Below are 26,042 nucleotides of genomic sequence, written 5' to 3' on the forward strand. Positions count from 1 at the left end.
AAAAGCCTAGCAATGGAGAAGTAGGCAGCAGCTGAATCACTGAGCTAATTTGTGTGTACATATGTACACATATATGTTACACACTCATATGCATGCAAACTATTAAACTTGGCTCTGGGTTTGGAAAAAAAAAGCTTGGTTGTTTTAAAACATGACTTTTTTTGTTGGAGCCTGTGAGATAGCTCAGCAATCAGGAGTGTTTGTTAGGCCCTGGTGTGGCCCCTTACACCTTTAACATCAGCACTCGGGAGGCAGGGGCAGGTGGACCTCTGAGTTTGAGGCCAACCTGGACTACAACGTGAGTCCCAGGGCAGCCAGGGCTATTAAAAGAAAAAAAAGAAAGGTGGGGAGGAGGAGGGAAGAAAGAGAGAAAGAGAGAGAGAGAAAGAGAGAGAGAGAGAGAGAGAGAGAGAGAGGGAGGGAGAGAAAGAAAGAAAGAACGAACAAAGGAAAACGTGTTTGCTGCTCTTGTAGAAGCCTCGAGTTTGGTCTCCAGCACCCGAGTCAGATGACTGAACTGCATGTAACTCGACCTCCAGGGGATCTGATGTCCTCTTCTGGCCTCTGCAGGCACGAGTACACTTGTGCCAGTCACACACAGAGATACTCATGCAAATAAATAAAAATAAAAATAAATCTTTAAAAAAAAGCTTTTGGGCTCATGTCAAGTCTGTGGCTGGGTGTATGAGAAAATGTTTAATGCTGCAGAAGTCAACGCTGTCCAACATGGAGACTGAGGTGCAGAGAAGTCGGCAGAAGGCTTCCGGAGACCCCAAAGTGACAGAATGCTTCAGATTAAGAGACCCTGAAACCTGACCATGAGGCGTCAGCTCTTGCCTAAGAACAGTGGATGAAATATGAGGCGGATAAAGCCTGCTGTGGCCATGTCTGAGGAGTGTATTCAAAGAAAAGGGAGAGAAGACTGGCGTAGAGTGGTCTCGTAGTTGAGATCTGGGGAATGTGTGTTTATGAAGTTGCTTCAACCAATCACAATTTAAGAATGATTTGCTCTGCAGATGCCTTATCCCAAGTAAATTTCCAATGTAATCATAAAAAAACGTTTTGGGAACTAGCAGCCCAGGCTGTAACCTCTCAACCCCACACTCCAAGGGTTCATCAGCCTTATGCCAAGTTCACGGCCTCTGCTGCTGTTGGCTTTTACGACTCTGCCAAAGGGGCGGCCATCTGCTCCGACTTCCCTGGAGTGCTGTGGAAACACCTCAAAAGGGGATCATGGACAGCAGCAGCTCAGCGACACCAGGCAGCCTGTCCCACAGGCTTGCTTTCTGCCCATGGTATCAGAGACTAAAGATAGATCATTACATGCCAGCAAAGTCTAAGTTGCTTTTTAACCAGACGCACTGATACGGGGATTAAGAGCATGGATTCCAAAGCCAACCCTTCTTGGCTTCAATTCCTGGCTCTGTTGCTAACTAGATGTGATCTTGGGCAAGTTACTTAAGAGCTTCATGCCTTTGTTTTTGCATCATTAAGATGGAAATAAAAAAATTATTGTTCGTTTGAGGTACAGGCTTTGTTATATTGCTCAGGCTGATCTTGAACTCTTGGACTTAAATCATCTTCCTGCCTCAGCCTCCAAGTAGTTGGACAGCTAGCGCACATTGCTGTGCCTGATGGTTAGCGTGTGTGTGTGTGTGTGTGTGTGTGTGTGTGTGTGTGTGTGTGTGTGGTGATGACTCGAGATTGAACCCATAACTCACACACAGGCAATCATTCTATCAATGACACTGCTCCTTTCTTCCCACATGAACTTATGGTTAACAAGGCCCTAGGTCTTTCTTCCACTGCTGTACCGACTATCAGTGCCGTTGAGAGCCCTCTGTGGCCTCCCTCTCTGAGATTAGCAATTATTACTTCTGACACTCCAAGCTGATGATGTCTAGCAGATGTGGGATTCCTTTGTGATCCTCTTGCCACTACCTCCCAAGTGCTGAGGTTATGGGCACAAGTCAGTCAGTGATGTTTAAAAAGCAATGGTGGACTGGGTGGTGGTGCACATCTTTACTCCCCAGTACTTGGGAGGCAGAGGCAGGTGGATGTGTGAGTTAGGGCCAGCCTGGTCTACAGAGTTCCAGTACAACCACGACCACACAAAGAAACCCTGTCTGAAAAATCAGAGGAAGAGAAGGAAGGGAGGGAGGGGGAGGGAGAGAGGGAGAGGAAGGAGAAGGGAAGATCTCCCCTACCACGTGGGTCTGGGGAGTGGAACTCAAGCACGCAGGCAAGCAGCTTTACCCCATGTATCCTTTCTGTCCTGCTATAGGGTTCTTCACTGTGGCCTTGGCTGTCGCAGAACTCACTCTGTAGACTATAGGCACCCACCAGAGGTAGTGGGAAAGGAAGGTTATTTGGATACGAGGGAGGTGGACCTGTTCAGAAATGGTTCTTTGGAGAAAATCCAATCTGCACTGTCAGGATATATACCAGCAGTCCAGTTCAGTAGTGTTGGGAGAGCAAACACAAATCAGCAGCAGTGGCACCTAGCAGAGACAGCCGGGCCTCCGTGGAATTGGCACAAATCAGCGGGAGTGATCAGGACCAACCGGAGTCCTCTGCTGTGTGTCTCTCATTGAAGCAAAGACCATCGAAGATGAGAGACCAAGAGGTGTCATAAAGTTGTGCAAGGTCCGCTCTCACTGTTCATTGGGTCTTATTTATCCGCCCTCCGAACATCACGTGTCCTCCACGGCCTAACCACATGTCTCACCTCAGCATGGGAGTCTGTCTCAGCTGACATCACTCTGCAAATCAGCTCAAGTCTGCAGAAGCAACAAAAAGAAGCCAGAAACCACCAGAAGTTTTTTGGCGCATTTCTCTCTATGGAGTCACGACAATGGAGCTCAGCTACACAAAGTACCGATTCCTACAGGTCGTGAGCAGATCCTTCACCTGGCTTCCTTTCACATGCTTTAGCAAAACATCCCTTCCCGTGTCCACTTCAGTAGACTACTCTGGCCTTGAACTCAGAGACCCGCCTACCTCTGCCTCCTAAGTGCTGGGATTAAAGGCAGGTGCCACCATCAACCCCACCTCCTCCCACTTATCCATCTTTAGTCCTTGTTGATTTTTGAGATACCACCTTGTGTTCTGACACTCAGGCTGGCCCCATATTTGATACGTAGCTGATGAAGGCCTTGAACTCCTGATCCTCTTGCCTTCACTTCCAAAGGAGTGGGATTTTAGGTATGAACCACCATGCCTAGATTTTTTGTTTTGTTTTGTGGGAAAACTCTGCTAATTAAGGTCAAAGTCCACCAGGATCCGATAGCCTCTGGGCTCGGTGCAATATGAGAGACTCCCTTTCATTGGCAAGTGTAGGGTGATGTCATCACTCAGGTGAAGGCAGGTACAAGATAGAACGAGGCCTGTCATTGGACGAGAAAGCAGGATAGGCGGGAGAAACGTTTTAGAGGAGGAGAAGACTGGAGCAAGGGGAAAGACAGAGAGAGGCAGCCAAGAGAACATGGAGGTGTATGTTAAGACTCCTCCCTGCACATTTACAGGTTGCTATGAATATTCTTAAGGGATGGATGTGTACAGGGCTTTGTGTGTTTAGATGAGCAATTATATCTTATCAATTGGATCAGAGGTTATTGTGCTGTGTGTTCTTTCATGTGGCAATTTACGTTCAAGAGAGTATGTGGTGGCTGGAGACACATGTATGTCTGGCATGGTGGCAACCTGCCTTGGGAACTAGATGAGTAGAGAGATTGTTGCCAGGCTCAGAGAGAAGCCATGGGTAGTGTGATATGGCAGTGGGTGCAAAGTGGGTGAGAGGTTTTGTTGACTGAGATAAAGATAGCTACCAGATATCTTGGGGAACTGTGGTGCTGGACCTAGTGCGGGGTAAAAGACAGCATTTTTTTTTCTTTTTTCCTCTTTTCTTTTTTTCGGAGCTGGGGACCGAACCCAGGGCCTTGCGCTTGCTAGGCAAGCGCTCTACCACTGAGCTAAATCCCCAACCCCAAAAGACAGCATTTTATTTTTTATAATTTTACAGCAACAGGCAAGGTTTCTCCTTCTCTAACCTTGTCCAGGGAATTCTAAGACCCTATATCTGCCTCTGTCTGAGGAAAGTGCCTGCCCTCAGGCCCCAAAACTTCATAAACCTTCAACCACCCTAAGTTGATTTGCCTACTGAGTGCAGTCCCTGTGTGGTTCATTCACTGTAGGTATTCACAGGGTTTCCGAACCCCATGTTTGACGTCTCTGCCTCCCACTACCCTCTCGAACTGTATTGGCCAACAATTCACGAAAGCGGGGAGACCCACAGTTTTTAATGGGGGTTTAACTCAATGAATACTGGAGCTTGGAGCTAGGGACTATAGCTCGCTGTAAGGGCATTGGCCTGAGTTTAGTGGCTAAAAAAGATGGCAATGTGGTGGTGTGTGCATTTAATCCTAGTATTCAGGAAACAGCAGTAGGCAGAGCTTTAAAGGGAAGCAAGCAAGGGGGCGGGGCAGGGGGGAGGTGTTTGCTACCTAAGTTCCATCCGGTGACTCAGGAAAGAGAGAACTAACTCAGGCAAGTTGCTCTGTGACCTCCACCCATCACTTTAACATGTGCACACTCAACACACCAAGACCGGGAATCAGCAGGCCCAAGTGAAGCAGCAACTGTAAGCAAGGGAAGACAAGAAGGGCCGGAAGAACCAGTCAGCTGTTAAGTGCACTCACTGGCTGCTCTTGCAAAGGATCCAGGTTTGATTCCCAGCAGCCACTGTGAGCTCGCAGCTGTCTGCAACTCTGGTTCCAGAGATCTGATGACCTCTCCGGGCTTCCTTGGGCACTGGGCATGAACATGACTCACATACATGCATGGAGGCAGAAGTGAACCAGGATGAATCAGTGTCCACCCAGCTGCCCCGAAGTCTGACTGAAGACATTGGCCAGGGAGGCTCTGCTCAGGAGGGGCTGGAGCACAAACATGGGACCTCTAGAGCAAAGTGCTGCGCATGTCACGGCGCCTTGTTTTTCCCGGGGAAAATCATATACGAACACTTCCCCTAGGCCATGTAGGACTACAGAAGCTCTCTCCACAAGATGAAATGACCTGTACTCTGTTCATGGCTACTCTGCCTGGGAGTGACCTGCTGTTCTCTGCAGCTAATGGCCACCCTTTATATTCTCTTCTTCCTAAATTTCAGAACTAGTCCAAGCCTGAGTTTAGCCTGCAAAAGACAGAGGCTCGATCCCGCTGGGACATCGCTTCACTACTCTCACTCAACCTTGACACAGAGGCCATGTCCTGTCTGTGACACAGCATTTGGTCAATGCTGTTCTACAGGTGGCTCAAGACAGGGCGGTAGGACAGAGGAAATTGAGGGAACATGGGAGAGGGAAAGAGCCCCTTACCCCAGAATCCAGGTAAAGCTGCTGGCTAGCTGAAAGGGAACAATTTCCACACAACCAACAAAACTTACTGTGAAGATGGCCTACAGAGACGATGTTCTTTGATATGGCAGGTTTTTGGTTTTTTAGATTGATTTTAGTCATGAGCGCCTTTGCCTGCAGGTATGTCTACGCACCACACTCGTGCCTGGTGTCTGAGGGAAGAGTGAGCCTCCATGTGGGGGCTCTCAGGCAAACCTCGGTCCTTCAAAAGAACAACAAGTACTCTTAGCCACTGACCCAACTCTCCAGCCCAGAAGAGCATTTTAAATAAGGCTGCTAAAGTAGCAATCAGGCATGCTTTAGGCTAAGAGCAAGGGACCTTTGAGTTTAAGCTTACTCTTCCTGGCTGTAAGCCTGTAAGTTTCTGAGAAACCTCACAAACAAAATTACAAATTTCCTTTGCATTTAATACGTGTCTTGACTTATTTCTAAGATTATTTTTATTTTGTATGTATGAGCGTTTTGCCTGTACACGTATGTGTATGTTTGTATGTGCGCCACATATACACCTGTGGAGGTCAGAAATGGGTATCATATCTCCTGGAACTAGAGTCACAGATGAGTGAGGATGGCATGTGGGTGCTGGGAACTAAACCTGGGAGCAGGAGCAGCAATGATCTTAACGTGGTGCCATCTCTCCAGCCCCTATCTGAACTTTCTTTCACCCCTGTGTCCTGTTATCGTATTGGTCTATAATCCTAAACAATGCATCTCAGGAATCACCCTATGATCTCATATGTGGAGAGAGCAGGGTCCTTAGAAACTCTTTAAAGATCCAGGTGTGGTAGCGCACATCTGTAATCACAGCACTTGGGGAGCAGGAGGACTGCCACAGAGTCTGAGGGCAGCCTGGGCAACAGAACAAGACACTGTGTTGTAGCGGGTAGTTTTGGCTACACCGCTTTAAGTTCCTGCCAAGTGGCAGGCACACATCCACTCAGGAGCTATCTCAGATCCACAGATGAAAGACATACACACGTTAGCTCATTTTTAAACTGCCTTATTAGCTCTAAGGCTGGGCTCTTCTAAGCCTCTGAGGCTAGCAAGTCCTTACCTTTACTCCTAGCTCAATACCTCTAAATTGGCCCTCAACTCTGTTGCCGGGTTATTGGTCTTGCTGCCCAAGGCTCTTTTGGGCTGCCCTTCTGTGGGCTACTTTCCTTTTCTGCCTACACTTTGGAAGATCTCCCCTACAGTTCGGAGTCTGTTCCATCTCTCTCCAAGTACTTGTCTCCTCCTCTCTCTTAACCTGCAGGAACCTGGAAGTCCCGCCTCCTTTTTTTCCCTCGCAGCCATTGGCCACTAGAATCTCAGAACCAAATGGGGACAAGGACCTTTAGTGTCAGTACTTGCAGATTCCCAATTAAATCAAGGCATCAGAAGCACCTCTACATTGTTTAGAAAACACCACTAAAATCATATGTGCTGGGACTAAAGGCATGCACCACTGCACCCGGCTCAACTTCAGGTATTTTGCTGCTGCCTGGCCTTATTTGTTTGATTTTGGAGGGGCTTTTTGTTTGTTTGTTTTTGAAACAAGGTGTAGCCCACTGTAGCCCAGGCTGTTCCCAGCGTCAGGCACTTACCACCACACCCAGCAAAACCTCTCATTAGTACACCCCAGTCTCGCTTCACACTGCTTGTCCTCACATTGTTTCCTGAGGCCTGGTCACGCATGCCAGCTTCACCTGAGGAGAGGGCTGTCTAGGAACTCATCAGGCCGCATCTTCTAGTCTTGCTGATGCTACCACAGAAGCTCCGAGTGTTCCTAGACACAGCGAGGGTTCTCACTAAGTCTGACCATAAATGATCAAGCTTCAAACCCAAACCGAATATCCCAGACTTTGCAAAGTGGAAGAGACTTGCTAAACATCCCAGGTAGTAAGTGCTACGGTGCTCAGATGGGCAGGCCGCATTGGATTGAGAGACACGTTTTAAATTTTTCCAGACAGCATATGAAAGAACTACTTTAGAACTCTGACACCAAGTCCAAGGAGGACTATCAGCAACCTGGCTGTGCAGAATTTTGATTCTGTTACTGGAAGTCAGTATCCAGACTGGACATCTCTAGGCTCTGGGTATCATATCAAGGAATTAAAATAAAGATGCACACTGTTTGCAAAGTAGCAAGGAAATTTTATTCAGACGAGAAGCAGTGATATGGATCAGGTATGCTGTCAAGAGGGATGGTGGGTGAATGACTGACTGTTCCACACCGGGCCACGGGGATGACTCAGAAGATAAAGCTGCTAGTTAAGCAAGTCTTGCAGTGTGAGTTTGATCCCCTGAACCCCCACAAAGGTCAAAGGATAAAACTAACTCACACAGTTATCTCTGATTGCCACTCCATGCACTGCAGCCCACAGATACCACAATGTACACGATAACAATATTAATAAAAAACAAAAAATAGTACTCAAGGGTTCTAGTTATGGGTTTAAGAAGAGAAGGGGCTTGTTACTAAGGGGGATAACTGGAATGGTTCTATTTTGACAGGTTTGGGTTGCATGATTTTTTTTCCTACTTGTGAATATTCTTTCCCTCGATCTGGTTATATTCAGATGTCCATCCCATTGTGCGTAGATATAAGATGATAGAGGTTTTTAAATAAGAGTTCATTCAGAGGGAAGTCTTCCTTCTGATCATGCGGCCCAAACCAGTCAGAACAGCCCCCTCATTCCCATACCTTGAGAAGCTGTCCCTTTTTTTTTTCAGAATGGACATTGTTAGGAGTATACGTGTAGCACAAACCAAATGGAGTCCCAGGTTGCTAAGTTATTCCCTATGCTTACCTGCCTACTGATTGAACCACTAACACACTATAATTTTTTATTAAGATTCTTTGTAATTTGGAGAGTTGATTCTACTCATGTATTTGCTTTTTTAAAACACACATTTTATTATGTCTGCCTGTCTGTCTGGAGAGTGTGCATGTGGAGGTCAGAGGACGACTTCCAGGAGTCAGTTCTTCCACTACGTGGGGCCAGGGCTCAAATCAGACTATTTGACTTGGCAGTGGGTGCCCTGACACAGTGAACCGCCACACTGGCCCTTGTTCTGTTCTTTGAGAGCCCTTTTCCTCCTACCTGACTGGAACTCACTTGGATTCAAACTCAAAGCAGCAGTGTTGGGGGAGGGGCCCCAGGTCTCTCCTACCTGAAGTCAGCTGCTAGACTTAAACATTCAGACTGAATCCACGAATACTCTTAGAACTCCAGCTTAGTGAGCCTATTCAGCAATGTTTCAGCTAAACCACCGGCAGGTGATAGCAGCCTTGTCTGAGACATTCCACTCCCCAGCCTCCAGGGAATCCCAGCAGCTCGAATTTCTCCACCTCAGATCAGGAAGAAACCTTAGATCAGTGGTTTTCAGTTATGACCACGCAATGGAATCACCAAGGTAGCTTTTAAGACACACCTATGCCAGGTTCTGCCTCTCTCAAGTAAAGTGCAGTCTAGAGTGGAACCCTGGGCCCCGGGCCCATTAAGAACGGTCACACGCTATCACTGAACAAACTACACCCCCATGGCCTACACATCAGCACAGGCGGGGAGGGAGTATTGTTTGTTTTATGGTAGTTCTTTCTGTTTGCTTTAAAGACAGTTTCATATAGTCTCGGCTGACCTCAACCTTAAAATGTAACCAAGAATGACCTCAGAGAGAGCACAACTGCTCTCTTGCTTCTGCCTCTGCCTCGCTGAGATAACAAAGAAGCACTTCTGTAGAAGAGGATATGTTCTGTGTCACGGAAAGAAACACATGACCGAGGGGAAGGTAACCTGGCAGGGCACGAGGGAGCAAGCACACTGGGGCCAGAGTTTACTTAGTCTTTAATCAAATGAAATCAGTGGCTGTGTCTCCAGCACTGGTGGGAGCTTCATTATACAGTTCTGTCTGTCACTCAAGACACTGTTTAAAATGCACCATGGCAAAGCGGGGGAGGGAGGCAAAGACACACACACACACACACACACACAAATACAGACACACGTACAGACAGACACATGCATGTACACACAGTAAACACCATAATAATCAAACTTGAATAAAGCAGATTGTTGTTCTGTGATTGTCCTTGTAGTGTACCGAGTAAACTTTGCGACTGTGTTCAGGCAGGTGAGTTCTTTCACTGCCTGTTAATTCCTGGACCCCTTTGGTGTTCTGTACCGGGCATAAGAGCACCAACTCTTCACGTCTAGTGTTTCCAATCTCAAGACCTTAGAGGTGAGGACCCAGTCTCCGGAGACTCTTCTCTCTCCCCTAGCACCCACACAGGACTCTCTTGAAGATGGGGACAGTAATTTCTGGACAAGACGACTCTCAGTGCAATCCAAGGTTTTCCTTGTCCTCGTGAACAGGTCCTATTGTTTCAGGGGGGAGGGACTCAGTTTCTTCCACAGACCTCTCAGTGGAAAAAGGCCTCCTCCCCTGGGAACTGAAGATAATGGGCAAGGTGACTCAGGCTTGAGATGGGGTAGCCCTAAAGCTTAGTGTGGAAGGGAGACAGGAACACGGCCTTCCTCTCGTGCCCACTCACGAGCCCAATACAGGCGGAACAAGCAGCAGTGGCTCCTGGACAATGCTGCATGCTGCGGCAAGGACTGCTGTAAGCTCCACAGTTCTCCTTCCCCTTGTCTTCTTGCCAGCCCTCTCGAGATGACTCCATTCTTCTGAGGACTGACCCATGGCACCAGTTCTACCTCTAGATGGTACTTAGGCAAGGCTGTCACCTCTACCACAGAAGGTCCATTTCCTGGGTGGGGAATGGTGAGTCATGATCCTAGCACTTGGGAGGTGATAGCAGGAGAAAATTCAAGACTGGCTTCAGTTATTTGGTGAGACTGAGGCCAGCCTGGGCTACATGAGACCTGTCTCAAAAACAACAACAACAACAAAACAGTAAAGAAGCTTCATTTCCCATAATCCCTTTGGGACTCCCTGCCTAGGCCTGAGTTACCCCCACCCACTTTACTGGAGGAGAACCTCTGACTCTGACTTCCCAAGGCTGGGTCTGCTGCTGTGCTGGAGCTGGGGGGAGGGGGGGTGTGGTGGTAAAGAGATGGCTATGACCGAGGACCAGGAGGAGTACAATGCCTCCAAATCAAGAAGCATCCGTGATAACATGAGAGAGGAAAGCAGTGGGTCCTCTCCAGCCAAATCGCAAGCAGGGGAACATGTGACTACCTGTGACAGCACCCAAAGGACTCCATATTCTACCACAGAGATGCTTGTCCATACTCATGGCTGCTCTGCTCTCCATAGCTAGAAGATGGACTCAGATAATGAGAACGTAGTGTGTGTGTGTGTGTGTGTGTGTGTGTGTGTGTGTGTATACAATACATACACATACAACACAACACATACACAGACATACACACACAGAAACACACACACACATGGGATTTTATTCAGCTGGAAAAAAAAAAGGAATTATGACAATTGTAGGTAACTGGAGAGAACTGAAAAAAAAAATGGATACCGGCTGAGGTAACCCAAGCCCAGAAAGGCAACTGCTGCATGCTGTTCTCATGCACAGCCCAGCTTTGATTTTTTAGTTTTTTGCATTTCATTCTGACAGAAGCCAGAAAACCAGAAGAAAGCTGTTGGGGGAGAGAGGATGGCCAGTAGAAGGGGTAGAGATGTTTAAGGAGGGAGAGGGTGGGGGATGGGGAAGCAAGGGGGTTAGGAGGTTAACCAGACTGCAGGAACTATGAAAAAATCATAAGGAAACCTAAGATCCAGTAACTCAATTTAAAATGTAATTTCGGTGTTGGAGAGATGGCTCAGCAGTTAAGAGGCCCCGCTGCTCTTCCGAAGGATGTTGAGTTTGGATCTCGGCAGCCAGGTCAGGCAGCTCTCAACTGCCTCAGGAGTTACTGCATTGGCATGGCCTTCTCTTGATGGACTCTCTCTCGTGTGGGAGAAGCTTACAAGATCGGCTCATGGCTATGGGAGTACACCTTGCTGGGATGAGAGACCTGATTGTTTTAGGTAGCAGAAAAAAGTCAGAAAGGACAAAGGGAAGAGGAAAGAAAGGGAGATGATGATGGGGGAGGTACTAAGGTCCCCAACCCAGGACGTGTGCTCAGATGGGAGGAGGTGGTGACAGAAGGGGGGCATTACTGCCTTTAAAAAAAACACACAGATATATGTATGCATGTTTCTGTAGGAAGGTGCATGTGTATGCACATCCATGTGGAGACTGGGAGACAACCTCAGGTGTCATCCTCAGGAGTGCCATCTGCCTCCTTTGAGGCTGAGTCTTTCCTGGCTGAGAGCTCATCAGTTAGACTAGAAAGCCCCAGGGATCTGCTGTCTCCACCTCTCCAATGCTGGGATTAGGAGAGCATGCTATCACACCCAAAACTTTTAAATAGGTTCTGGGGATTGAACTCAGGCCCTGTGCAAGCATTTTACCAATTGAGCCATCTCCGAAGCCCAAGGCTATTTATTTTCGGGATGAGATGCAGGCAGCCAGTCGGGAGCAGGTTTGGGTATTGAGGAAGGAAGCAAGCTCAAGGCCGGAAGTTCTGGCCAGAAACAGGAAGGTTGGCATTTCTGAGCTCCAGTGTCATGACGAGATCCGGGGTGTGCCTGACTGAGGTGGCAGTCACATCATCACAGTTAGAAGGTCAGGAATTCTGAAGTGACTCACTCAAGTCTGGTGGTTCAACAGCCTCTACGTGCAAAAAGCTAGAGCAGGGGACTGGCCTGTGTTTGAGGTCACGGTGGGGCACGCAGCCAATTACAGGTCAGGACGGATTGTAACATGACATCATCATGCTTTAAAAAAAAAAAAAAACCAAGAATCTGAAATAAATGGTCCTCAGGAATCAGAAAATAATGTCTGGTAAATTCTTCAGAAGGTTGAGGAAAAGGCCCAAGTAGGGAAAGCCTCTACAATTCGACTGCTCGGATAGGTCAGGAAATGCTGTGTTCTTGCTTGAACAAACAGTCCTTAAGCTCCAGCCACCGAGAGAGTCAGTCCGACTCTCCAAATACAGACTCGCAGGACCCAGCAGTGGCTGTGCCCTGGGGCTGAGGAGCTACATTCCAAATTCAGCTGGTCCAGGGTCCAGAGATCGTGTGGTTAATGACTCTGAAGCCGGGCTCGGTGAGAGGAAGAACAGTGATTGGCAGAAATGCCAGTCAGTCTTTATCGCTGAGGAACTGGAACTCAATTTACAAGCCTCCTCTGGGAATGAAGACACTAACAAAATGGGTTTTGGAAAGACAGGGCAGTTTTAATGAAAAGGGGTGCCACACCCAGGAGAGACCTGGGGTCTCCCCAAGGGACAGCCATTGTGCAGAGAGATAAGTCTGGTTCTGCATCCATTACCCAGCAGCACCCTCCTGCACTCCTAGGAGACAACTCTGCTGAGCAGATAAATGCCGAGGTCTCTAACGACCACACAAAAGACCTGCACAGAACCAGGTGGGGGCACTGCCTGTTGTAAAGGCCGGCCAGGGTCACCCCTGACAGGAACCAGCTTCTCCTAGCCTCTGGGATTTTCTTTGCTATCTGTAATTGGGCTCCCCCAGTCTCTAAGCAAAAGAAGAAAGAATAAATATTAACTAAAGGTGCAGCTGTGGCAGGGTGCCCGGGCACTCCCCTCCCATCTGCCTCCTTGCCCCCTGTCCCAGAGGCCGGGACCAACTGCTGGGCTCTCAGGTTCATGATCTGCTTGGCTGCTCCTGCAGAAAGGGGAGAGGTGAGCATTTCTCTGCATAGCCCTGGAGGGTAACCTGCCATTCATTGGTGGGAAGGGCCTTTACAGATGGCTAAGGTGAGGTATAGTCACTGTTGGGGCCTAGTGGACTCAACTAGCCAAGTAGCTGAGCCGTATGATCTCCAAGTCAGCCAGTGCCAAGGCCCATGACCCTTCCTTTGTTACACTTTACCAGTTGTTACATGTGTTACATTAAACAGCTAAACTGAGATCATATCAAAGACACCAGGTGGCAGGGTGGAACAATTAGATACCCGGTGATAAATTATTTGTTAAATGAGAATAATAATGCCTACCTCACTCCTGGGCTACTGAATTAAAGAGATGTTAAAGAAGTGAGAAGTAAAAAAATAAGTTTGTGAGTTTTTTTTTAAAAAACATCTTCCAGGATGGGGAGATGGCCTCGTGGGTAGAGTTGCAGAACAAGCCTGAGGTCCTATATTTAGGTACCAGAACCTACTGTAAAACCAGTTGCAGTAACATGCATTGCCCAACTGCATCCTGCCTCACCACTGGGGTGCCTGGGTACAGCTGGCATGCAGCTCAGGGGAGGCAGAACAAAGTCCTTAGTCCAGAATGGTGGACCAAAGCTGATGTTCCCAGTCTCTTGTACACCCGGGCGCCACCGGCATACTGCTGGGAGTCGGGGAACAGTTCCCTGGTCCAGGCTTCCCCTCAGGACGTCCATGCACTGGACATGAAGGGGAAGACAGAGCCCAGGAAGGGCAGAGCCAGTCTGATTCTGAGTGAGGGATGAAAGTGGAGGAACTAGAGGAGAGGAAGACTCCTCAGAGGTTAGGGAGGCTCTTTACGATGAGGCCTTCCTCCATGTGAGCCTTAATGAAGACAGCATCCTCGCCTGTTCATATGGTTTGATGGTGGATATAAGGTGCATACACTTCACTCAGGGTGAAGCAGGGATTAAATATCTTTTGCAGAAGGAACGTCCAGGAAGGGAAGCTAATTGGCTGAACCCCCTAGGGCTTATCCAGATAGATACCTCATTAACATGGAGTGCCTCAGGTTTTTTATGCCAGATGACTGAGTACCATCTTCCTCAGCGGGGTGTTGTGGTTACCGGTCCAGAGCAGGTAGAGGCTGCAGGAGCAGGAGGCTCCACTCCTGCCATTCTCGATTTTGAGATTCCTGGGATTTGAGTTCACTCAACCTTACCACTTCTCATGCCTGTCTGGTCACAAGGCCCCACATGCCTTACAGTGTACCCTAGCATTTCTACAGAAAAATGGACAGGAGAATTCCCAGAAGCTTGGGGGCCAAGCGTGTGCACGCACACACACCAGAAACACACAAACAAACACATCAATACTTTAAAAAAGAGAGTGGGGTATGGTGTCTCACACCTTTAATCCCAGCACTCAAGACACAGAAGCAGGCAGATATCTGAGTTCAATGCCATCTGGTTGGCAAGTCGTAGGCCAATCAAGTGCTACATAATGAGATCTCAAAAATTCAATAAACAGGGGTTGGGGATTTAGCTCAGTGGTAGAGCGCTTGCCTAGGAAGCGCAAGGCCCTGGGTTCGGTCCCCAGCTCCAGGAAAAAAAAAAAAAAAAAAGAACCAAAAAAAAAAAAATTCAATAAACAAATAGATTTTGTAAAAGCTTGAGGAATACACTTTACCTCCCGAGCGCCAGGTCCTGACACTCACCACTCAGGCTGTGCTTGCCACTGACCAGTCACTGAAATCTCTATTCAAAGTGTCCCACAAATTAAGCTCTTGGCTCAAAACCCAAGTTGGGCAAAGAGCAAGCGGTTGGTCCATACTGCCCCCTAGTGGTACACTCACCAACTGCACAGAGACTGGCCACCAAGTGTTTTCTCAGGGCTCACTCACTGGGTAACTCCGAGAAAACCCTTAACTCCTTGACCCCAAACAGCCCCAAGCTGAGTCCCAGTCAAGAGCCAGCCTGCTTTATGCAGCTTATGTCTTTGAACTTTGTAAGTGGTATACATCCATACTTTAAATCTTCAGCAAAAAAACCTGTTCAGATCCCGACTCTTCTAAAATAACCCTGGCCCTCATCAGCCAGAATCTGCCGAAACTTTAATGTCTCCATTATTGGGTTAGTTGCTTGTATGAGTTATTCCTAAACTATACAGGTTTTTTTTCTTTTTTCTTTTTTTCGGAGCTGGGGACCGAACCCAGGGCCTTGCGCTTGCTAGGCAAGCACTCTACCACTGAGCTAAATCCCCAACCCCTCAGGCTTTTTAATATATAATTTCCCTGTTGTTGGTTTTTTTTTTTTTTTTTGTGTACCCTAATTTCCATTTTTAAAAAACTGTTAAAGCGGTTTTCAGAGCCTGAGCTGACCTATGTATATTCTTAAAAGCCATACTTTTTGAGTGCTTAATAAGGGCCAGGCTCAGGGCTGGGTACTTGCCCATACATGCCCTCGATTATGTTTTGTTGTGGTAATTATTATTCTGGGGTTGCTAGACCCCCTTGTTGTCTTTAAATATCTATTAGGGCTTTCTACCCCACTTCAGACATATTGTTTCCAGATAAAGACACAGAAACCTTCAAATTTACAATAAGCTTAAAAGCACCACAGCTGGGCAGATGTCAACCCTCTGTTCCCTGTGGTGATCCCCGAGATATCACTTCCATGTTCATGCTGGCCCTGGTGGCTGACTGTGTACTCACGATCCACCAACCTCCTGGTGACTTCCTTTCTCCTTCCTCTCTCCTCATGGTCCCTACTTCAGATCCCAAGCCCAGGAACCCTTGCTGTGTCTAGCCCAGGCTGGAGGCATCCTTACTATAATCAGTGATAACTTGGGGGGGGGGGTGCGAGGGTTGCACAACAAAAGCTGGTGTATGTGAGAATTCACTCATCTTGGAGTAACAAGGTCTTGGGGTATAGTATTTAGCATCTGAATACATAGCAGCACCAGACCAACCCCCAAAAACTTTTCATGACCATTTTAATGCAAGTCTACTGCAAATTTGATACTATCTCAATGTGTAGCTGGGAAAACAGAAGCCTCAAAAAGGCTAAGTGACTTGCTCCAGACCACACAGCTGGGGAGAAGTGGGGTGGAGGTCTAAGCTGTGTCTAAGGACAGGGGAGGAGTGGGGTGGAGGTCTAAGCTATATCTAAGGACAGGGGAGGACTGGGGTGGAGGTCTAAGCTATGTCTAAGGACAGGGGAGGACTGGGGTGGAGGTCTAAGCTATATCTAAGGACAGGGGAGGACTGGGGTGGAGGTCTAAGCTATGTCTAAGGACAGGGGAGGACTGGGGTGGAGGTCTAAGCTATATCTAAGGACAGGGGAGGACTGGGGTGGAGGTCTAAGCTATATCTAAGGACAGGGGAGGAGTGGGGTGGAGGTCTAAGCTATGTCTAAGGACAGGGAAGGAGTGGGGTGGAGGTCTAAGCTTTATGTCTAAGGACAGGTGCAGAGAACAAGTCAAAGCTCAGGGCTGGGAGAACCTGCCTGTAATTGAGAAAGAATTCAAAACCCCTGAGCTTGAAGAGTGATGTACAAGGTCGTTCTTAATGAAGAAACTGAAAGATAGGCCTTTGAATCAGGCCCAGACTGCCCACATTTCCAGGAAATGCTTTAAAAGCTCCAAGTCATTAAGCACAACCTCCTAGAGAAGGAATAAGCATTCTAATTCTTTAAAAAATTTCTGTGGTCTAGAGAAATGGCTCAGAGGTCATAAGGACTTGTTGCCCTTACAGAGGACCTGGGTTCAGCTACCAGCACATGGGGCTCACAACCATCCTTAACTCAAATTTCAGGGGATCCGAGCCCCTCTTCTAGCCTTCTCCAGCATCAGGCACTCACCTGGTGGTGCACACACAGAGACAAAATGCTCATACATGTGAAATAAAATAAATATTTTAAAAATCAAATAAATGTGTGTGCTGTTTGGACAGGCGCACACCTGTAACCGCAGCAGTCAGAAGGTGGGGACAGGAAGATTGGGAGTTCAATGCCAGCTCAGCGAGACAAACGCTGTCTCGAAAATTAAAAAGGAGAAAGAATGTATGTGAGAAACACTACAAATCACTAAGTATTCACTACAGAACACTGAGCATTTTGTAGACACCAATAAAGTGTGAGAAGCAGCAACAAGGAAGAAATGGAACGAGGGTCTCAAGTTGGAACAAATCTTAAAATACAACCAACTTGACCACACTGGGAAGCCTCGCAGGGTCTGGTACCGTTTTCTCCTGGCCTTGAGTTGTCTAACACACCTGGTTCCTCACACCAAAGACGAGTTTCACTTCCAAGTGCTTCGAGGACGGAGAGTACACACATTTCTGTTCACTGAAGAACGTGTCTGTGGGTCTATGCGCCTGGTGAGAGGCACGTGGAACTGAGTGAGTCTCTCAAGCTGCACTGCAGCTGCTGCTGACTCCCCTGAATGCGATGTGGTGAAGACTGGAAGCCCCGTGCTCCCTGTGTGTGGGAGCGGGAGGTGGGGGTGAAGCTGGGCTGGGGGAGAAAAGGAGGAAGAAGAAAGAAAGGAAAGAAGGAGAAAAAGGAAAAGAAAGCCCCCCTCCCAAAATAAGCCTACCCCTGCACAGGGGCCTTCCTGCCCTGGGTTCCGTAATGTTCTGTGCTGGGCCCCACAGACCCCTTCACACACAGTGCCACGGGTCTAGGGTTGGATGGACGACTGAAGGGCTTTCAGCTAGAACTCTACCTGACATTACCATCTTCACCCCACTGCTTACCAGGCCTTAATGCCTCCTCCTGCCAGAGGGCTTTCTTTGCCCATCTCCTGTCAGTTATGTTATTTAGGAAACAAAGACTCTCGAATGAGAGGTGAGGAATGTCTGTCTCCTCTCTACTGAGATTCCATGACATTTATTTTTCCCACATTTCCCCACAACTTACCCTACTGCTCCACCTCCAGGCTGCAGAAGGGCCCCATTTCATAGCCCTGGCCTGAAGCAGAGAGTGCCTCCTTGCCTCAGACTCAGGACTACTGGCAGGTGGGGCAACTCGGGTAAATGCTGCACTCTGCAAATCTGTTCCAGTCGGACGTGCCTTGTGTCCAGTTACAGAAGTGACAGAAAAGCAGCCTTTTCATTTACTGAGATAGGGTTTATGTAGCCCAGGATGGCTTCAAGCTGACTATGAAGCCGAGGCTGGACTTGACTTCCTGATCCTCCTTTACTTTCCAAGCCACCGTGATGGTGTAAACTCAGACTTTTTTCTGGCTTATACCCAACTACACAAAATCTTCCCCACCTCCTTTTTATTTAAAACGAATGTTTTTCTCTTCCAATAACTCCTGATTAAAATTTCTTTTCCTTCTCCCATCCTCACTCACTCCTTTTCTGTCTCCCAGTAGAAAACCTCTAGGAGGCAACAACAAAATATGAAATAAAACAGAACCATCATGTTAAAATTGGACAAGACAAACTGACAAAAGGGAGAGAGCCCACGAGCAGACATCGGCGTCAGAAAGCCCCTTGTTCTCACACTCAGGAGTCCCATAAATACTAAGCTGAAAGCCAGAACACACATGCAGAGGACCCGGCGCAGCCCCATGCGGGCCCCGAGCTTGCTGCTCCAGTGTCTGTGGTTCTCATGAGCACTGCTGAGTTTAGAGGCCTTGTCTGGTGTCTTCCAGCCCCTCTAGCTCCTATATCTTCTGCCTCCTCCCACTAAGAACTGTGTTTCAAGGTCTGCCTCCCTCCCCCTCTGTGTTTCTCCATGTCTGTCTGTCTGAGTTCCTGCTGCAGGAGGAAGCTTCTCTGATGATGGCTGAGTAAGGCGCTGGTCTCTGAGGTAACAGAATATCATCAGGAGTCCTTTCACCACTTTTTTTCTTTGAGGACCAGTAGTGTTTGGTTTTACCCTAGGTCTCAGGCTATCCAGGCTCTGGTTCTTAGTCACGCAGTGTCATGTATGGGTTCCATCCTGTAGAATAGCACAAAATCCTTAAAGTCTAGTTCACGCAGCCTAGACAGACACTCGGAAACTGTTCTGGATTCCACTGCAGGAACTCCGAACGAGTGTGGATTAGGATGAGACTCATCTCGGACGTTGCTCATGGAGCTCTTGAGAAGGCAATTGGCTTCCTGTTACAGCTTCCTTTCTAAGCCATGGGCTGTACAGAGGTCCCGGGCTGTTTCGATTCATCAGTCCTTAAACAAGGGGAAACACACATCTTGCAATAATGGACGATTAACAGAGTTCAGCAGATCAGAACGAAGCACAGTGACTGGTTTTCAGAAACTCACTGTGGAATCTCAGGTCCACCTAGGTCCAGAGCTGTTCTGTTCTCAGTTCCTCACAAGCGCAGTCAAAGGTGTGGGCTAAGAGAACCACCATTACCATAAAGAACATCAAGGTGAAAATGGCCCAGATGACTAAGTCAGTGTGTGGTGTGATGTGCACTACACGGCACCTATAACAATGGCCGCTGTCCAGATGACCACAGTGACCACAGCCACTTGTCAGCTGTTCATTTGTGTGGAGAGCTACGTACTGAAAACCAGAATGTGCCTCTCCATTTCCACAGTCATTAAAATGGCAAAGCCTGGTGAGGTGTGCCTTCTATCTCAGCACTTGAAAGGTGAAGGCAGACAGAGTTCTCAGTTCAAAGTCAGGCTGCAGTACATGAGTTCTAGGCCAACTAGCATATCATGAGCCTCTGTCTTAAAAAAAAAGCCAGGAAGTTGGTCACAGGTGCCTGCGGGTTGGTGTCAATGAAGCCTTAATGGAGGATTGTATACCAACATACAAACAGCCAGCCTCCGAGTACTGAGTCTTATGTTGAGCACTAGGTAGAAAGTAGGCCAGCGCAAAATAAATAAATAAATAAATAATACAATCTGTAGTAGCCAGACTGGCCATTAGATCATAAATAGAAAATGGACACTGCAGTTTGATGAAGGTTTCCGCTACAACCAGAAGGTTGGCCAACATGAAGAGATGTGGACAGTGATTCCAAGTCCCATCACGAGCCTGCTGGCCGAGTTCCATTCTATGGAAAGACACTTCCCACTAAGGTTATGGGGACATGCTCTCTCTGTAGAAGCCCCGAGGTTCGGTCTTGGCTGTGAGCTAGTGCTGTGAGCTCACAGGATTGAAAAGGGAGCAGCTGCCACAGCAAGGCTGCATCGTGGGCAATGGTGTGGTCTCCTCAGTGCCAGACACCGGAGTCGATGCTTGGCGCCAATAACCGGATCCCCCTTGCCTTCTGCACTCCTCTCCCGTCTCTGCAGCGCTGCCCATGGTGCCTCTGATCCAGGCTGCTCGCAGGATTCCTGAGACTTTATGGATGTCATGGTTTCTTTTTCCTTCTGTAGATATCCTTTACACGTCAGAGAAGCGCCCATCCCAGGGCTTTCGGTATGAAAAAGTGCTATATTCTGTAAACCGGTCTGTTCTGTGTCTGCTGAAATGACCATGCCTGGTCTGTGTCTTTTGTTAGCATGGCGTTGTCACCTTGGCTGATGCACAGCTAACAGGCTAAATCTCATTTGCTCACGGCATACAATTCTCCTGGTCCGGTGCTTGGTTTAGCTTGCGAGTATTGAAGAGTTTTGCATCTGTGTGCAGAATGGGTGTCGGTCTGAAGTTATCTTCTGGACTTGGATGACTGATTGAATACTAGTCTCATATAATGAGAACGAACATGTTCTCTTCTGTTTCCTTCCCAAGAATCTTAAAATCCTGTTAATTTTCCTTTAAGCATTTATAGAATTTACCAATAAAAATAATATGTTCCTGATATTTCCTTTTCTGGAAGTTCCTTGATCTTTGATGAAACTCAGTGCCTAGTATAGGTATATTTAGATTTTCTATTTCTTCTTGAGTCAGTTTAGAACTTAAGAAGTGGTGAATTTTTTTTATAATTGTTGGACAAAGTAGTGGCTTTTCTACTACTTGTAGATTGTGTGTGTGTTGTGAACATACGTTCAGGTGTGCACTTGTGTGTATAAGTGCATGTGTGTTTGAATTTGACTTGGTAATGCCTCAGTGTACCGGAATGTCTTCCTGTTACTGCAGACTTGGCAAGAGGACTGAAAACAGACGTTCAGTCTTAGAGAAACACTCCTATCCAGAAACTCAGTAGGCAACTTCTCGTAAGCTGAGCATATTCCAAGTAACTTCAAACTATGCAAGACCATATGGCAATGATTTGTATAATCTAAAAATACACGTAGAAATGCCTCTGTAAGTCTTATCAGCTCAGACTCCATGTCTTTGCTCCCTGATTTTAAAGCCTTAGAAGCAGGTGAAGGACATAGGGTCAAAGAACAGCAAACAGCCAGACGACGGCACAGGGCAGCTGGTGCTCAGGTGACGTCAGCCACTGTCTACTGTCTGCACACTGCCTAGTGCACGGGTGACATCGGCCACTGTCTACTGACTGCACACTGCCTGGTGCACGGGTGACATCGGCCACTGTATACTGTCTGCACACTGCCTAGTGCACGGGTGACATTGGCCACTGTCTACTATACATGCACTGCCTGGTGCACGGGTGACATCGGCCACTGTCTACTGTACATGCACTGCCTGGTGCACGGGTGACATTGGCCACTGTCTACTGTCTGCACACTGCCTGGTGCACGGGTGACGTCAGCCACTGTCTACTGTACATGCACTGCCTTCCATGAGCTTTCCTCAAAGTGGCAGTTCTTTACATAAGTGGCCATGCTCAACAACATATGACTTCCCAGCCAGAACAGCCAAGGGCAAGCTAAATGACACACACACAGTCAGCTTTGGGGGTAAGTGACATGAAATGACTGGATATTAACAAGAGTTGATCAGAAAATAGAACCAAAATCTTTTGCAGGTTGTTCATTGGTACAAAGATAGAAAAGACAGCCTATCTTATGACAGAAATGGAGACTTAGCCGAAGTCTGGAGTTTGCTTTTGAAAAGGCATGAAGCTGCTGGTCCTAATTGCCAGGTCACACAGAAGGCGACCACCACACAGAAAGTTGCTATGCTGACATGATGGCCAAATATCAGAGACAACAACCTATTGTTGGGAGATATTCTGAAACCTGAAATAGTTTTGTTTCCTGTCTCTTGCCATGTGCTGTCAGTGACTATTAGACTCTCGAGACTCTATTTCCCAAAGAAAAAGGGATGGCTCCTGAGGTTGTTTGATGAGAATGGCCCCAGTGGGCTCCCGTCCGTGAATACTTGGTGGGATGGTTCGGAAGGACTAGCAGGTGTCACTGGGGTAGGTTCTAAAGTTTCAAGAGACTTGCCCCATGCCCAGCATGTCCTTCCCTGCCCTTCTCTCTCTGTCCCCTGCTTCTGGATCGAGGTGTGTGCTCTCAGCAGTTCCTGTCACCATGCCCTGCTCCACCGTCATAGACTCTAAGCCTCCGAAACTGTAAGCCAAATTAAATGTTTCCTTTGTAAGTCACCTTGGCTGTGTGTTTTGTCACAGCAACAGAGGTCATGACGACATTGCAGTGAAGAGCCAGACACAGAAAGACAGATGTGTGACTCTACACACGCGACTACAGAAGAGGCACTCGGAATATTTAAATGCAGGCTGCAATGCAGACGATGCCAGGGAGTGGGAGCAGAGAATGCAGAGCACTGCTTGGTAGGAAAAGGGCTTCTGTTTGCAGTGATGGAGAAGCTTTAGAAGCAGTGGTGCTATCCACACAACACTGTGGGTGTAACCAACGCCACTGACTGGCAGTTAATCTGCCAACTTTAACACACACAAGAAAAAGGTCCCAACTAAGAATATAGTGTTTGGAAGAAATTTTTCTAAATTTTAGAAAAATTTAAGCCTCAGATCCACCATTTTCTAGATATTAGATATGACACCAAAGTTCTTGGTTTATTAATTGGAAAATTGAGGACAATAAAGCTCTTAAGATTAAAAACAAATGTAAAACATTTCATAAATTATTTCTTGAAACATGTTTTTTGGCTTCTGAAGAAGACAGGCTCTCCATGTGAGCCAAGAAATGAGAGAAAGTCCTTTACTCAGGGAAAGCACAAGCCCTCACAGGCCTCAAACCCGGCAGAGGTGGAAATAAGTCCCATTTGTCACCCTGTGTTATTTAGTGAGCAGTGGGCCAGGCACCATCTTGAAATAGAACCTATTCTAAAATCTGAGCTCCCCTAGGGACTGGAGAACAGGAAGAAATCATGTATCTGAAGCAACTTGGTGACCTGTCATAGCTCTGGGACACACAAGACCCTGGAAGGCAGAGCTGAAGAACAAGAAGGCTGGACACTGACAAGTGAGAGGCCCAGCGGGCAGGAGGCTTGCCTCACTCCCAGTGGCCAGAGTAGTCTTACCACGCGAGAAGAGCCCTGGAGATCGTCAGGCGGATGACCCCACAGAACCACAAGTCTGTCGTTCTGAGAGTGTACTTGATGCGCAGTTATATCCCCCGGAGGTCCTCTACCTACAAGATCTCACTGCTGTGGTTGGCTCCCACACTCCTGGCGCACTGGGGAGACCCCTCCACCCCCAGCCAAGCACTGCACTCCAGGAGGGACAATCTGAGGAGCGGCAGAGGGTGAGGCGATCTGCTTCTCTCAGGAAACTGTCAGAGTGGACGGACATCACACCCGCGTGTTACACACTCAGCAGGAGCAGAACTACTGCAAAGACCGTGGATCTGACTGACTCTCCCATCCGCTGTGCCTATCACTGCCAATCTCAGCCTCACAATCATCAAATTTCAGGATCCAGGAAAAAAAAGATCATTCCAACACCACCTACATTTTAAAACAACTTTGATGTTTCCTCCCCTCTTTTTTCTCTTTAATATAATGTTACTATTGTTTTATTTTAAAATTTTCTGGTTTTAAAAAAGTAATTATTAGCCAGGCATTGGCGGTACACATTTTTAATTCCAACACTTGGGAGGCAGAGGCAGATGGATCTCTGAGTTCAAGGCCAGTCTGATCTCCAGAATGAGTTCCAGGACAGCCAGGGCCACACAGAGAAACCCTGTCTCAAAACAAAAAGTTGTGTCATCATCGTCATCATCATCATCCTAGTTGTTACTAGCAGGGCACCTGAGTACCATGCACACATGCAGAGGTCAGAGGTCAACCTCACATAGCCTCCTCCGACCTTCACGTGGGCTCTAGAGACCAAACTCAGGCCATCATGCTCACGCCGCAAGCACATTACCTGCTGAGTCATCGTCCCAGTCCGGTCTCCATGTTTTTGTTATTAACCATATTATTATTTATTATTTACTGGCTTTTTCCTTTAACTCTTACTTTTTTGTTTATTTTGTTTGTTTGTACAGAAGGGAGGATTTAAAATAATTTTTTGGGGTTGGGGATTTAGCTCAGTGTTAGAGCGCTTGCTTAGGAAGCGCAAGGCCCTGGGTTCGGTCCCCAGCTCCGAAAAAAAAAAAGAACCAAAAAAAATAAAATAAAATAATTTTTTACATTTGTTTACTAGGGGGGACACATGTGCTACTGTGTGTTGTGTGTGTGTGTGTGTGTGTGTGTGTGTGTGTGTGTGTGTGTTGAAGCAGAGTTTCTAACAGCTCAGGCTGACTTTGAACTCACACTGTAGCTAACCTCATCCTCCTGCCTCTCCTTTTCAAAGGTTACAAGATTCTAGATGTGCACCACCTGCACCACCACCTGGTTGTTCCCTTCTGTTTGACACAGTCTCCCTGTGCAGCCCTGGATGGTCTGGAACTTGGGTTCTGGGATTAAAGTTATGCACTACCACAGCTGGCTTGAATGCATTTAAAAACCCTCCGTTCTTTATTTTTTTAGTTGTGAGCCCAGTCTTTAACAGCTGAGCCATCTCTTCAGCCCAAACAACTTCTGCCCAAACAGGGACTCAAACCCTGGACCCTCGGATTAGAAGTCTGCTGCTCTACCAACTGAGCTATCTGGGCTCTTCCCTCCTGCACTTATATTTTACTCTTTTTTTTTTTTTCCTTTTTCTTTTTTTAAGAGCTGGGGACCAAACCCAGGGCCTTGTGCTTGCTAGGCAAGCGCTCTACCACTGAATCCCCAACCCCTATATTTTACTCTTAAATTTATCTAATTCTGGTTTTGAACTTTTTCACTATTGATAACTTTAGTTTTGGGGGGTTTTTCTTTTCATTTTTCTAATCTCTTACCTTTTCTCCTCTATAATATCCTTCTTTAGCCCTCTTCTTGTTTTTCCTTTCTTAAAAAATAAAAATTTGGGGCTGGGGATTTAGCTCAGTGGTAGAGAGCTTACCTAGGAAGCGCAAGGCCCTGGGTTCGGTCCCCAGCTCCGAAAAAAAGAACCAAAAAAAAATAAATAAATAAATAAAATAAAAAAAATAAAAATTTATGAAGCTGGAGAAAAGGCTCGGCAGTTAACATACTAGCTACCATGCAGGGGACCAGAGTTTGGTTCCTAGAACCCATGTTACCTGTAACTCCCATGTTCCAGAGATCCAATTCTCTCTTCTGGACTCTGAAGCCATCCAAATACATGTGGCATACATGCGCGCGCGCGCGCACACACACACACACACACACACACACACACACACACACACACGGACATAAACCAATAAAATCAACTCTTTTCAGGCTATTGTGTCTGTGAGGGACTTGCTTTTACCTTCTCAGCAGGCCCTGACGCTTGTCTTTATTGAATCTTGCTTTTCCTCTGGACTTTCCCCATGATTAGAGATAGAAATGGGGATGGACGGCTTGTCTGGAGAGAGGGCTCGGCCGTTAAAGGCTCGGCTCACAACCAAATGTAAGGAAAAGCATTCCCCTGGATGGAAGGAGCTAGTAGAATGAGAAAATAACCCCATAGGACCAGCTTTGCGGTCCTCAGTGATTAGAGCCCTCTCTCCTGTGCATTTCATGGCTGTGTGTGTGTGTGTGTGTGTGTGTGTGTGTGTGTGTGTGTGTGAACATGCTTTGCTTGTTAGAGGAAGGCTAGGTGAGAAGCAA

The 26,042-nt window shown here is 47.3% G+C and overlaps 1 protein-coding gene and 1 non-coding gene across 3 annotated transcripts in view; both read right to left on the reverse strand.

Moving 5' to 3' along the window:
• Positions 1-26,042, reverse strand: part of Nt5c2 (5'-nucleotidase, cytosolic II) — a 124,956-nt gene that overhangs the window by 87,343 nt on the left and 11,571 nt on the right. The gene's annotated exons all lie outside the window — the stretch shown is intronic.
• Positions 24,925-24,997, reverse strand: Trnar-ucu2 (transfer RNA arginine (anticodon UCU) 2). Its single transcript has one exon. It is a non-coding gene; the product is annotated as a tRNA-Arg (tRNA).

The sequence above is a fragment of the Rattus norvegicus genome, chromosome 1 (genome assembly GCF_021556685.1).
Source record: "Rattus norvegicus strain SHRSP/BbbUtx chromosome 1, alternate assembly SHRSP_T2T, whole genome shotgun sequence".
Lineage (NCBI taxonomy): Eukaryota > Metazoa > Chordata > Mammalia > Rodentia > Muridae > Rattus > Rattus norvegicus.